Genomic DNA, 12,998 nt, shown 5'->3' with positions numbered 1-12,998 from the left:
CCCTCCTCAGCTTCCCCCGCCGCCCACTCGGGCGGTCCTGGTGACCAGGGCCCCCCCAGCCCTCCTGAAGTCATGGCCTCAGGCTGGCACCCAGAGGGAGGTGGCGGGTGCAGCATTTCTCCAATGAGTCACTGAGGCGCGGATGGGTGAGGGCGCAGTCCTGTCACAATGGCTTCGCCCAGCCCCAGGCCCCTGGGCCTCTCCCAGCACCTGCTTTGCCCTAGGAGTGTGGTGGCAGGGCGCGTGTCCCCTGTTCCCCGGCCTCGTGTCATTCAGCTCCCCTCGAGCCTGTCTCCTAGGGCTGAGAGGAGCACCGTTGGAGCCTCTGGGTTCCCTTTGTTGGAGTCTGGTGTGTGGAGCAGAGAGGGGAGCTTGGGATCTGTTTAGGATTTAAGAAGTGGTGAGGGTCAGGACCAGGAAAGAACCAAGGCAGCCAGGCGAAGCTGCGCAGCTGTCACTGCCCCTCGGACGCCTGGGGGGCAGAGTGCCACAGCCGGGCCCAGCCGGCCCGAGCCCCTGTCCAGCCTTGACCACCTGCCACAGCCTCTGAGAGAGTGCTTGGCTTCTGTGAGGCTGGACCAGACAGACCGGAGAAGCCCACCCCCCACCTGCCACCGTGTCACTTATCCCTTGAGGACATCTGGTCCCTGCCAGGGCGGGACTGTCAGAGGCCTGGTTGAGACCCTGGCTTGCAGCAGACCAGATGGGGCCAGGCCTTCCTGAGCCGCTGCTGGTCCCGGGGCTGGGGCAGGTGGGTGGGGAAGGGGACGCCCTGGGGCTGTCTTCGCTAGGGTTCTGCTGCTTGTCCAGCCCTGTCTGGGCCTCTTGTCCTCAGAACCGGCCCTTGAGCTGAGCCGCAGAGCAAGCTCCGTGGTGCACTTGCTGCAGGGTGTCCTCAGCGCTGGTGGCATTGGCAGTGAGACCTGTGAGAAGCCACTCGGGCCGCTGTGTAGCGTCGTAGGGACAGCGTCTGTGGGGCTCCTTCTACCACCGGCTCCTCCTGTCACTCAGGCCTGAGCACGAATGCTGCCTCCTGTCCGAGGCCCCTCCCGACCCACCCCAGCCACCTCCCTGCTTAATCTGCTTCCCAGAAGCGCTCACGTCTCACATTCTTGCTCATTTATCTGTGTTTGTCTCCCTTGCCCACCAAGGTGTGCATTCCCTGGGAGCAGGGATGTTGTCTGCCTTATTCCATTGGGTCCTGACCCCAAGGTCCGTGCCAGCCACGTAGTAGGCCCTCACGTATGTGTTGAACGAATGGATGTGTGACCGGCTATGTGACCTTGGGCAAGTTACTTGACCATGCTGAGCCTCAGCTTCTTCGTGTATAAAATGAGGATACAACCCACCTCTTAGTGAGATTATCTGAGCCACCACAGCTATGAGGTAAGAATTGCCGTGCTTTACAGATGTGGAAATGGACTGGGACGTGTTACCAGGGCATTAGCTGGGGTTCCCACCCCCGCTGCTCTCACCATAAACACACACACGCACACATGCACGCACACACACGCGTGTGCACACATGCTCCGCTTGGGGCCTCGCTCACAGCAGGTGCTGCTCGGCTCCCTAGGATGCCAGCCGCTGGGAAGGGGGTGTGGCTCCTGCTTCTCCGCTGAAGCCCAGAGGGAGGCCGTCGGCCGGCTCCCGAACCTTTCTTCCAACAAGGGCAGCTTTCATGCTTCTGCCTTCTGGGCCCCCTGTTTGGAAAGCAGACAAGGACACAGACCACTGCCAATCCCGACGGCATGAGCACGCACTTTGTTCCCACACGGAGGTGATGTCAGCCCCGAGCAAAGACGGGCACTTGACATTTCCGCGAGCCCGGGCGGCCTCCTCGAGGACAGACGCAGTCTGGCCGCTGGCTTTGAGGAGCGTTGACACCAGTTCACGGGCTGTGTTCCTGCCTTCAAGACCCCCGGAGGGGTCCGAGGACCCAGGCTGTGTGGCCCAGTTGTCTAGTCCAGCCCCTTCTTGTCCTTGTTCTTCTGGGTCACTCGTGGGCCAGGGCAGGGACAGGGTGGGCCTCAGAGCCCCGTGGCTGTTCCCACACACTCCATGATCAAGCTCCCACACTTGTCCCTTCAGCAAAGCCATCCTGTGGCCCGAGTGCTGAGCTCAAGAAGCTTCCGTGGCTCCAGCCTGCCTCCTGGCCCTGCTGTGTGGGAGTCCTTTGCGTGCTTGCTTATTCCCCCCAACCCTCCCCACCCCCCGGGCCTGCACCCAGACCCTCTCCTCCAGTCCTCTCAGTGGCCCGGGGCCAGCCCCGGGCCATGTCTAAGAAACGTCAGAGGAAGAGGAACCAGCGGATAGATGAACTGCTCTGAGAAGAGCTTCTGGAACTTCTCTACAGGAAATATCTTTACCCTACGGAAAACTACCCCCACCCCAGTACCCCCCGAGTTTCGAGGTTTGTACGAAATTAGATGTCTCATAATTTATTTTATGAATATCTAGGTGAATTCTGCAGTCAAATCCATAACATCCTGTGTTCGTTTTAACACAAAAGTAACAGTTTTTTTTTCAAAAATAACATTTAAAACTACTTATTATCAGATAAATCGATGCTTCAGGATGTGCACCAGGTCAGTCCTACAGGAGTGCGGTCCTGGGCACATCACAGGGAAGCCAGCAGGTTCCAGACCGAGGGGCCCAGTGACCCACTGAAGCTCGCTGACTGCTGAGCGCCGGGCGGGACTTGAGGTGCCTTACCTCCCGAGGGGGCCCTCGCGGCGCCCCCCACACCCAGCGCCACCGGGCAGGGGTTTGTGCCTGACAGTTCGCTGGTCCTGTGGTTGCCTCCCCTTTAGGGAGGGAAAGTAAAGCATGGACAGGTTAAGGAGTTTGGGCAGAGGGGTCAGGAGACAGATTTCTGCTCAGGATCAGACAGAACTTTCTAACAGCGTGTGAGATGATGGGCATTGGAAGCGCTGCCTGCGGGAGGTGGGAGCTTCTGTCATCACGGGTATGTGAGCAGTGAGCACCGCTGGGTCCCATGGGGCGGGGGAGGACTGAGCGCGGGCCCAGCCTGGCTGCCGTCAGAGCCGTGTGGCAGTGAAGAGCTGGTGACTGTTAAAAATACAGATTCCAGGGCCCTGCGCTGGACTGACAGTCAGAACCTCCTGGGGGAGGACCGCAGGTTCGGAATCTAATGAGACCACGGGCTGCTGGAGGTTCCTGACTGGAGGCCAGGCTGACTGGCTTCTGCCGTCCTGCACCACCTGCGGCCTTCCATGATTTGGTGCTTCTGTAAGTCCTACCTGTGTGTGTCCCTGGGTGACCTTGGACAAGGCCCATAAACTCTCTGATCCCTGTCTCGTCTCCAAGTGAAGATTGGCTTTTTGTAAGAAGAAAAACAAAACAACTACCATTTGTTGGGTTCTAACTATGTACCTGACCTGTAATATCTCATTTGACAGTTAATGACTCAGCAAGGAGTAGATATCAATGATGCCCCTATAGAGATGAGGAGACCCAGACTCAGAGGGGTTAAGCCAGTTGCTCAAGGTCACACAGGAACAGCAATTTGAACTCAGAAGTTTTCTCTACACGTCATGATGTTTCCTCATGATTTTCAAAGGCCCTTCTAGGCCAGCTGGGCTTTGACAGCAATCTTGCACAGTTTAACCTGCTAGAACGTCTTTGCTTCCCCGGTGTAGGAAGGAAGGCTTCACACCAACGGGCCCTCTGGGACTTGAGACCATATTAGAATTTTGTCACCTCGTCTGACTTGTCCACTGGGACTGGGGGCACGGGAGGTACCAAGCCTTTCCCAACACTGGGGCTTGGCCCTCAACTACAGACACGGCAGAAATCAGCCATGGCCCAGTCCTGGAGGAGTTCACAGTCTGGGGTACCCCTGACCAAGATCTGGGGGCCCCTGGAAGGTTACCTGGAGGAAGTGGGGTTGCATCTTGAAAGAAAAGTAGGATCCAGCTGGGTAAAGAAGGAGGAGAAGGCAGGAGGCCGGCCCCATGGCCGAGTGGTTAAAGTTCTGCGCACTCCGCTTCATGGGTTCAGGTCTGGGCATGGACCTTCACCACTGGTCAAGCCATGCTGTGGCGGTGACCCACATACAAAATAGAGGAATATTGGCACAGATGTTAGCTCAGGGCCAATCTTCCTCAGCAAAAAGAAAGAAAGAAAGAAGGGAGGGAGGAAGGAGGGAAGTGAGGAAGGGAGGAAGGGAAGGGAGGGAGGAAGGAAGGAAGGAAGGAAGGAAGGAAGGAAGGAGGAAGGAAGGAAGGAAGGAAGGAAGGAAGGAAGGAAGGAAGGAAGGAAGGAAGGAAGGGGGAGAAGGCAGCTCAGGGCGGCCAGAAAGGCGGGAGGACAGGCCTGCGGAGTGGCAGCAGTGGGGCTGGGGAGGCCGTGGGTCAGGCGTCCTTGCGTCCTTTCTCCCGAGGCTGGGCTGACGGCAGGTGGGAGGGGCTGAGAGGGGAGTCGGGCAGTGCAGACGGTGCAGGGGGTGCCACCGCCAGTCCTTTCCAAGAGGTCCTGACCCCTCGGGCTGAGCCCCAGCAGGCCAGCCCCAGAGCAGAATCTGGGAAGTGATGTGCACACCAGAAGTTTCCATGACTTTGGAGGAGGGGTCTGGAGTTAACGGGCATTTCAGGTGCTGGAAAAAAGCATTTTCTGACCCTGCAGTGGGCCGTCACCGGGTCCTTCCATCCCCGCCCGCCCAGCCCCCAACCTGCACCCTCCTTGAGCTGGACCAGGACCCCCACCCTCCTGGGAACGGCCCAGACCCCTTAGTGCATCTGTCTTTGCTGACGCTTTCCCTGCGGCCTGGAAGGGGCTTTTTCTCAGTGTGAGAACTAGTCATCCTTCAGGACCCAGCTAATACCACCTCCCTTTCCAGGGACGCCTTCCCCAGCTCAACCCCTCCCTCAGGCCAGCCTAGGCTCCCGTGGGCACAGGGCATCCCTGGCCTGGGTCTGCAGGGACCTGGGGCTCCTGGCGAGGCCCTGCGAACACTGGGCCTGTGGGTCCCAGCGCCCTGCACAGGGCAGTGTGTGCGGCGTTGAACTGAGCTGGATCCAGCTGTTCTGGGGGAAGGAGTACAACCCTGCCCAGAGCAGCCAAGAGCTCAAGAAGGCAGGTGACCCTGGGCAGGGGACAGCACGCATCGTGACTTTCATGGGCCTCTTCTTTCACAAAAACTATTAAAAATTATACTTTATGATTGCATTGGTTTAAAGACAAATATGTTCATTATTATATATTAAAATATTTTCTTTGAACTAAAAGCTAATTTTTTTTTCTGATTTAAAAGAAAGCAAAATATTTCTGTATGGTGGGCCTGAGGCTCTGTATCTGCTCTGCCTAAATGCAGTCAGCCCTGCCACGCAGGGACCGGCAGGGCCTCAGCCAGTTCCCCTGAGTGGGGTGGCCTGCAGCTGAGGTCCCAGGCCCAGGCTTCCCAAACTTCTGAGTGCCCCTGGGGTCTCAGACCCAGGAATAAGATCCGAGGAGGGTTCCAGAGCAGGTAGAGGAGATCCGGAGAGGAATGTCCTCCCACACTCCACACTCCTCGTCGCCAGGCCTCTGCCCCGGCCGTGCCTTCTTACAAAGCATGCTGAGCACCGGCCATGTGCAGCCCTGCCAGTGGGGGCTGTGGTTGGGAGAGAGAAGAGAGAGGAGGGGAGTCCGAGAGGGCTAATGAAGACTCCTGCCCTGCAGGGGCTCACAGTCTCTGGGGAAGATAAACCAGCGCCTGGAGTTCCAGCCAGAAAGGGCCCTGAGACCCAGGCAGAGGGGGAGACCCCTTCCGGCTGACAGGTTCTGGGAAGCTTCCCAGGGTGGGGCTTTGCACCAGACCCTGGAATGTTTCTGAAGGATTTGGCTTCCTGGGACAGCCAGGCTAGTCTTGTCCTGACAACTTCGCTAAAGATGGCAGATTAAACACTTGCCCCAAATTTCTCGCCTCCCCAAGCCCCGTGAAGACTACACAAAGGGATTTCTTTTCTTTTTCCTTTAAGGTATAAACCCGCGAGGATGGGGCAAGCAGGACAGGAGACCACATCCGCACTATTCTGCAGCTGGAAAGTAGATGTAGAGTGGCATCTGGTCTCAGGGACTCAGAAAAGCCACATCCCAAGTGAGCAGGAGTGGCGGCTGAGCACCGGCATGCTTTACCGCGAAGAGCCGCCAAGGACTCAGCGCGAGCTGGCAGCCTGAGGTGGGGGTGACGGGTGGGGGCAAAGTAAGGAGCAGTCAGACCCCCAAACCCCCTCCCAGAACTGCCAGGCAGTCACCCACGCCAACCCCAGCAGAAAACTGGAGTCATTGTCTGTGATGGTAAGCAGGGGTCCCTGGCCTAGGGATGGGGAATCGTGCCGGGGCTTCTGAGCACTGGGGTCCCCGCTCTGTCCCCTGCCCTGCTCCCAGCGGCAGCCAGGCCTTTACCATCCAGGCAGGACACTCAAAGCTCCTCTCTGGAGAATCCAATCCTCTTAAGAACAAAGTCCCAAAACTACTGACATGGGGGGTCCCCAACAAGTCCCCCCAGACGTCCCTTCAATGGAGCTCAAGTGTCTGTCCTGAGACACTCTGAGAAAGCAGTTGACTCTTTGACAATGTGTATCTAGAACTTCGATAAATAAGTAAGGCGAACGTTAAAAAGACAAACAGAACTAGCCATTACCTTGTGACCCAGCAAGTCCACTCCCAGGAAATGAAAACATACGTCCAAACAGAAGTTATACATGGATGTCCCTAGCAGCATCACTCACAATAGCCCAAAGGCAGAAACCACCCAAATGTCCACCAGTGGATGAATGGAAAAACAAGTGGTGGTTTATCCATACAACGGAATATTATTCAGCCATAAAGAAGAATGAAGTTCTGACACATGCTACAACATGAATGAACTTGAAGATCTTCTGCTCAGTGAAAGAAGCCAGACACAAGAGGTCACATACTGTATTATTCCTTTGAAATGAAATGTCCAGAATAGGCAAATCCATAGAGACAAAAAGCAGATTAGTGGTTGCCAGAGGCTGGGGGAGGGGAGAATGGGGACTGAATAGTGACGGATATGGGCTGTTTTTCTGGGGTGATGGGAAGAAAGTTTGAAACTAGAGAGAGGTGGCGGTTGCATAGCACTAAGTACCACTGAATTGTACACTTTAAAATGGTTAATTGTATGTTATGTGAACTTCCCCTCAATTAAAAATAAATAAAAGAGCCAGCCAAGTCTCCAGGCGGCTCCTGTAGGCTCGGAAAGCACCTGGATTAACCCGCTGGGGTTAAGCTTTCAACAGAAAGATAATGCGAGCCCCAAACGCCATGTTAGATTCTCTAGTCATCACATTTAAAAATAAAAAATGAAAAGGAAGAAGTGAAATTAATTTTAATGCTATGGTTTCTCTAACTCAATATAGCCAAAGTATTATCATTTCAACATGTAATCAATATAAAGATTCCTAATGCGATCTCTCTTTCATACTGTCTTTGAAATACGGGTGTATTTTACCTGCACAGAACACCTCAGTGCAGGCCAGCCACGTTCCTGCGCTTCAAAGCCACTCGTGGCTCGTGGTCACCCCACTGGATGGTGCGGCTCTAGAGTGTCTCAAACTGAAGTCTCAGGACGTAACCTGGAGAGTCTGAGGGTTTTTTAATTTAGTGGGTTTTGAGTCTATGAATTAAAAACAAATTGGCTATAACCTAGGATCATCTGAACAATCGCCTTAAAAATAAGTCCTGAGTTAAACATAGAATTACCGTATGATCCAGCAATTCCACTTCTGGGTGCTCACCCCGAAGAACTGGAAGCAGGGACTTGAGCAGATACTTGTGCTCCTGTGTTCACAGCAGCATTATTCACAACAGCCACACGTGGAAACAGCACACTGATGGGTTATATGCCCATTGATGGATGAATGGATAAGGAAAATGTGGTGTATCTCTACAGTGGGATATTATTCAGCCTTAAAAAGGTAGAAATTCTGACACAGGCTACATCATCGATGAGCCTTGAAGACATCATGCTAAGTGAAATAAGCCAGTCACAAAAAGATACTCTATGATTCACTCATATGAGGCACCTAGAGGAGTCAAATTCATAGACAGTAGAATGGTGGTTGCTGGGGGCTGGGGGGCTGGGGGATGAGGAGTTGCTGTCTAATGGGTATAGAGGTTCAGTCTGGGAAGATGGAAAAGTTCTGGAGATGGATGGTGGTGGTGGTTGCAGAACAATGTGAATGTACTTACTGCCACTGAACTGCACACTTAAAAATTGTTAAAATGGTAAATTTTATGTTATGTGTATTTTACCACAGCTAAAAAAAATAAGTCCTGCCACCCTGTGTGTTTGCGTTTGTGTCATCCAGGGCGGTTAAGACTTTATGATCACTAGTGGCTGATGAGAAAAGATCAGGGGAGACCCAGTGCCCAGCTGAGTCCCAGGTGCCCAGGACAGCCACGTGCTGGCCAGGCTGACCCAGCCAGGGCTCCAAAGTGCGAGTTGGGGGTGAACGGAGGAGGGTCAAGGAGACCCCACGCTGTGGCCAAAGCTGCCCGACCCTAGAGAAGCAGCTTCTCTTCCAGCCCCTCAACTGCAGACCGCCCATCTGTGGTGAGAGCCAGCAAGGTCCCTTCCTGGTGTCGATTTGCATTTTTATTGGTTCTGCTAATATTCTTTATATTCGTTCTGTAAATTTGCTTTGGTTTTGATGTCGGAGCAGACACAGCACAGGAGGTTTCTACCTGGCTCTGTGTCTGCACGTAGTTAAGAAACCCTACAATGAAAATGATTGAAGACAACCCCAGGGTCCATGAGACATTTGTTCTTTAAAAGAGCATTCACACGTTGTTGGTTTCAAGTAATGCCGTGGTTTGGCTTCTGGGTCTGTCTCCCCTGGGGTGCAGTCATCTCTGCGTCCCCATGGAGTTGGCACCCAGGGCCAGTCTCAGAATTGTTTCCTGAGTGAGTGAGTAAGTGAGGGAATAAATGAATGTGAGTGCAGAGGAAGGGGGAATTCATTGGAGGGGGGTGTGGTGGGGGGAGCAGGAGAATCAGGGAAAGATTCCAGGGGGAGGGGTTTAGGGAGGAGGAGGCAGGGTGGGATGGGGCATATCTCAGGGCGAGGTACCAGTGTGGGCCCAGAGGGTGTCAGACAAGCGAGGGGAGCACTGATTAGGAACAACAAAAGCCCTGCCCAGAGGAGGGGCAGACGACAAACGAGGACACAGTAAGTGTATCATATGACAGCAAGCAGCAACCAGCCAGGCAGGAGGGAAACAAGGAACCAGGGAGGGGTCCTGGGATACCTTCTCCCAGCCCTCAGATCAGTTCTCGGCTCCAGGCCCCTTGGGGATGCCCGCCCCTCTTCTGGGGTCCTGGTCAGGCCTGCTCTGAGCTGCCGGTCTGCACCCAGCCTGGCAGCCCCTGCGAGAGCTTTGGGAACAGTGCTGAAGAAAGCGGACTCAGTGTGGCCTGGGGGAAGGGGGCTCAGGGAGGGCAACTTGCCCAAGGTCGCACAGCTCAGGAGGTGCTCCTGGGGCTGGGGCCCAGGGTTCTGACCCCACTTGGCCAGCACAGTGCGAAGCAAGGCTGTGTGCTCTTGGGCACCTCACAGCCCGGTTCTGAGCCTCAGCTTTTCCCCCTGTAGGAAGGGCTCGAGGATCCTCCTAGAGGCTGGAGGGGGCAGCCATGGGGGGGGAGAGTGACTGTCATGTCCACTTGACTTAGAAGCAGCCCCCTCTCCTGGCTGCAGGGCTGGAGACCCCAGAATCTCACAATCATTTGCAAACACGTGTGTAAGATGCCTGGCCTGCACCCTGCTGCATTGTTTCTCCCTGTGGGTCAGGACTGAGTAGCAGATCTGGACTCACTCCCGCCCCCAGGGCCAGGTGCCAGGAGGCCAGGGATGGCGGAGAGGGCAGGCGGGGCAAACTCCCTGCTCTGAGCCGGGTGCTGGAGGGAACAGGGCGGGAGAGCAGGAGCTCTGAAGCCCCTAACTGCCCAGGTTCAGGGCTGGCTCCACACTTGCTAGCTCCAGCACTTCCAAACCTCCCCGAGCCTCAGTTTCCACATCTATAAAGTGGAGATGGCCCCTTCCCAGGTGGCAGGAGGAGCCGATCGTGGTAGGGTAAACTGTCCTCTACTGGGCATGAGCGTTTTTCAAGTTGGTGATAATCTTGGTGGCAGAGGAGTGGTGGCCACTGGAAATGGGGTGGGGGTGGCTGGGGCCCTCTCACATCCTCCACTGAGCCCCAGAGGAGCCATTTCCCGCGAGCTGCTGAGAACATGAGCAGGACCCCAGGGGCTGAGCGGCTTCCCCGTTGAGCTCCTTCTCTTCCCTGCTGTGTGACACAAGCAGGTCACTCCCCCTCTCTGGTCCTCTGCTTCCTCTTTAGGGGCTGGTCATGAAGACAGCTCAGGGCCTGGTCCCCCAGGGGCCAGCCCCAGGACCCAGCTGCTTTGAATGCTCCCAGGGCAAATGACATGGTCTGCTTAGGCAGCCCTGGCAGCCACCCAGGCTCTTTCCTGCGCAGAGATGACCAACAAGATAAAGCGAGGCGGGAGACTGGGGACAGGAGACATCACGCAGTGAGCTGTGCCTATGGCCAGGCCAACAGGCGGTGGGGGGCGAGGGGGATGGAGCTGGGCACGCAGGTTGGTATGGACCCCCACTGGGGACAGACACCTGTGGACAGCATTTGTGGTGGCTCCAGGATGATCTTCAGGGGGTCTTAGTCACCCCCAACCTCCACCAGACCCCAGCAGACATGCTCGCTATCAAGAGCAGCATAAGACACGTCCCTTCCTAAGATCCCCCCTGCACAAGCCCCTCCTGTGTAGAAATTTGGTCCCACAGTCCCTCTGGGGTGGGCCGAGCGCCCCTGTTTCTGGCGGTTTCTCAAAGAGGAGAGCGGAAGTGAGCTGGTGGGAGAAGGGGAAGGAATGCACGCCGAGGGGGAGCGCGTGGGCTGGCGGCCGCTCTCCTGCTGTGTGGCCCGCAGGCTCCGCTTCTCTGGGCTCCGTGCACTCAAGGCTCTCCGAGGGCTGTTTCAGCAGAGCCCCCCACACCTTGCCCCACAAGAGTGACTCCAGGGGGACACGTGTGGGCACCAGGGGCTTGGTGGGCCTGGCAGTGGTGTGGCAGTGGACGACCTCCCGCTACCCCTCAAATCAGCCACAGCTGGTGGCCGCTGACTCATCTCTGTCCTTCCCAGAGCAGGAAAGGCCCTGGGGGAGGTGGAAGGACAGGCCACGACCCTCCAGGTCCGGGTTGAGTCACAAACTCAGTGACCTTGGGGAAGTCACTTTGTCTCTTGGCCTCAACCTCCTCTTCTGTTAACTGGGGCTGCATCGTCCACCTCACCAGACGGTCAGAGGCTCAGAAGTGACGTCGTTCACATGCAGAGGTCAGAGGTTGTTCACATGCAGACATGGCGCCTGGCAGGTCCCTGCAGCTCTAGCCCTGGGTAGGATCCTGGTGTCTCCAGGTCCCCGAGACTTTGTCCAGCTGGGGCGGGGTCTGCCTGATTCAGTCCTGGAGAACTTTTTAACTCAAGAGACCCACACTCCAGGAGCCTAGTGACTTCCCTGAGGTGGGGAGGAGAATGACCCTCTTTGGCCTCTGTCCATCTGCCTTAGTGGGTGGGTAGAAGCAGCAGTACCAGCTGTGGTACCGTCAGGAAGAGACAGGAAGAGACCATCACCCTGGGGGCAGGACTGGTGGCCCAGGGACCCCCAGGGCACAGAGTGATTGGGCCTCCACGCCTCACTCACGTTTCTCCAACACACCCTCTGGGCCAGCACATCCTCCGCTCCCTCACTCCCCACCTCACCCCAAGCCGTGTGGTGCTGTTATTCCTGTTTGGGGGGGAACGGGCCAGAGAGGTGATGTTACTTGTCCAGGCCACCGTGGAAGCAGGACTTGAACCTGGTCTGACTGTCATGTTGCTGTAACCCTGAGACTTGAGGACCTTAAGATTTCACGACTTGAGGTTTACCAGTTATCTATTGCCGAGTAACAAACAGCCCCCAAATGTAGCACTTCAAAGCCACACCCAGCGTGGATTTGCTCACGATTCTGCAGTGTGGGCGGGGCTGGGCAGGGACCACTCAGGTCTGCTGCCTGCAGGGTCGGCTGAGGAGGCCCAACTGGCCTCCCTCGGTGTCTGGTGCTCCAGTGGGGCTGCTCACCAGCAGGGGCAGGCTGGGCCTCTCTCCTCCCTCCATGGGCTCTAGGCCTTCTCCGGTGGCCTCTCTCTAGCAGGATAATCTGATTTCCTTACATGGCCTCTGGCTTCCAAGCTGGAAGAGATGGATGCTGAAGGTTTCTTAAGGACCAGGCCTGGCCTCTCCCAGTCACTCCCACCTCATCCTGTGGGTCAAAGCAGGTCACACTCGGGCAGCCCAGGTTCCAGGGGAGGGGAAGTCATTCGCCTTTGGAATGGTCAGTTGCCTGCTGACAGACTCCTGCGTGACAAGGGGTGGGAGGGTTGACGTTGGCCCATGAAAATGCAGACGAGGGACCCAGGAAGCTCTGGGGCTGGCTGCAGTGGGACTAGAAGGATAGGCTGGCCCTGGCCTGGCCGGGGGGACAAAAGGACTTGGAGCCCTCTCTCTTCAGACCTCTGGGTCTTTCCCTACCAAGGCCCCAGCTGCCCTGCTCCCCACCTCGAGGGGTGAGTTTGCCCAGCCTCTGAGCCTCCATGGGGAACGAGACCCGGCCTGCTTAGCCTGTTGGTGACAACATTCTATGGGCCCTGCCTCCTCTTTACCGGGGTTGCTGCGCTGGAGGGAGCAATGCTCTGGTCTCTGCCCTCCGCCTGCCCCGCCCCATCCTGCCCTGGGCCTCCCTGAGGATGAGAAACTTCCTCCTGGCCCAGCCCCTCCCCAGCCCCACCCCAGCGTCACAGGTTCTGAGAAAATGCTGTCCCCAGATAATGGTGTTCACGAGGTCGAGGTCGTCCGCAGGGAGGAGACCAGACGAATCCTTCCCCCAACTCCACCCCGCCAAGACCTCAGGAACTGCAGGGGG

This window comes from Ceratotherium simum, chromosome 25 (assembly GCF_057802395.1).
Source record: "Ceratotherium simum simum isolate JZ-2026a chromosome 25, ASM5780239v1, whole genome shotgun sequence".
NCBI lineage: Eukaryota > Metazoa > Chordata > Mammalia > Perissodactyla > Rhinocerotidae > Ceratotherium > Ceratotherium simum.
The sequence above is the reverse complement of the archived record's forward strand: the minus strand, read 5'-3'. Positions refer to the sequence as shown.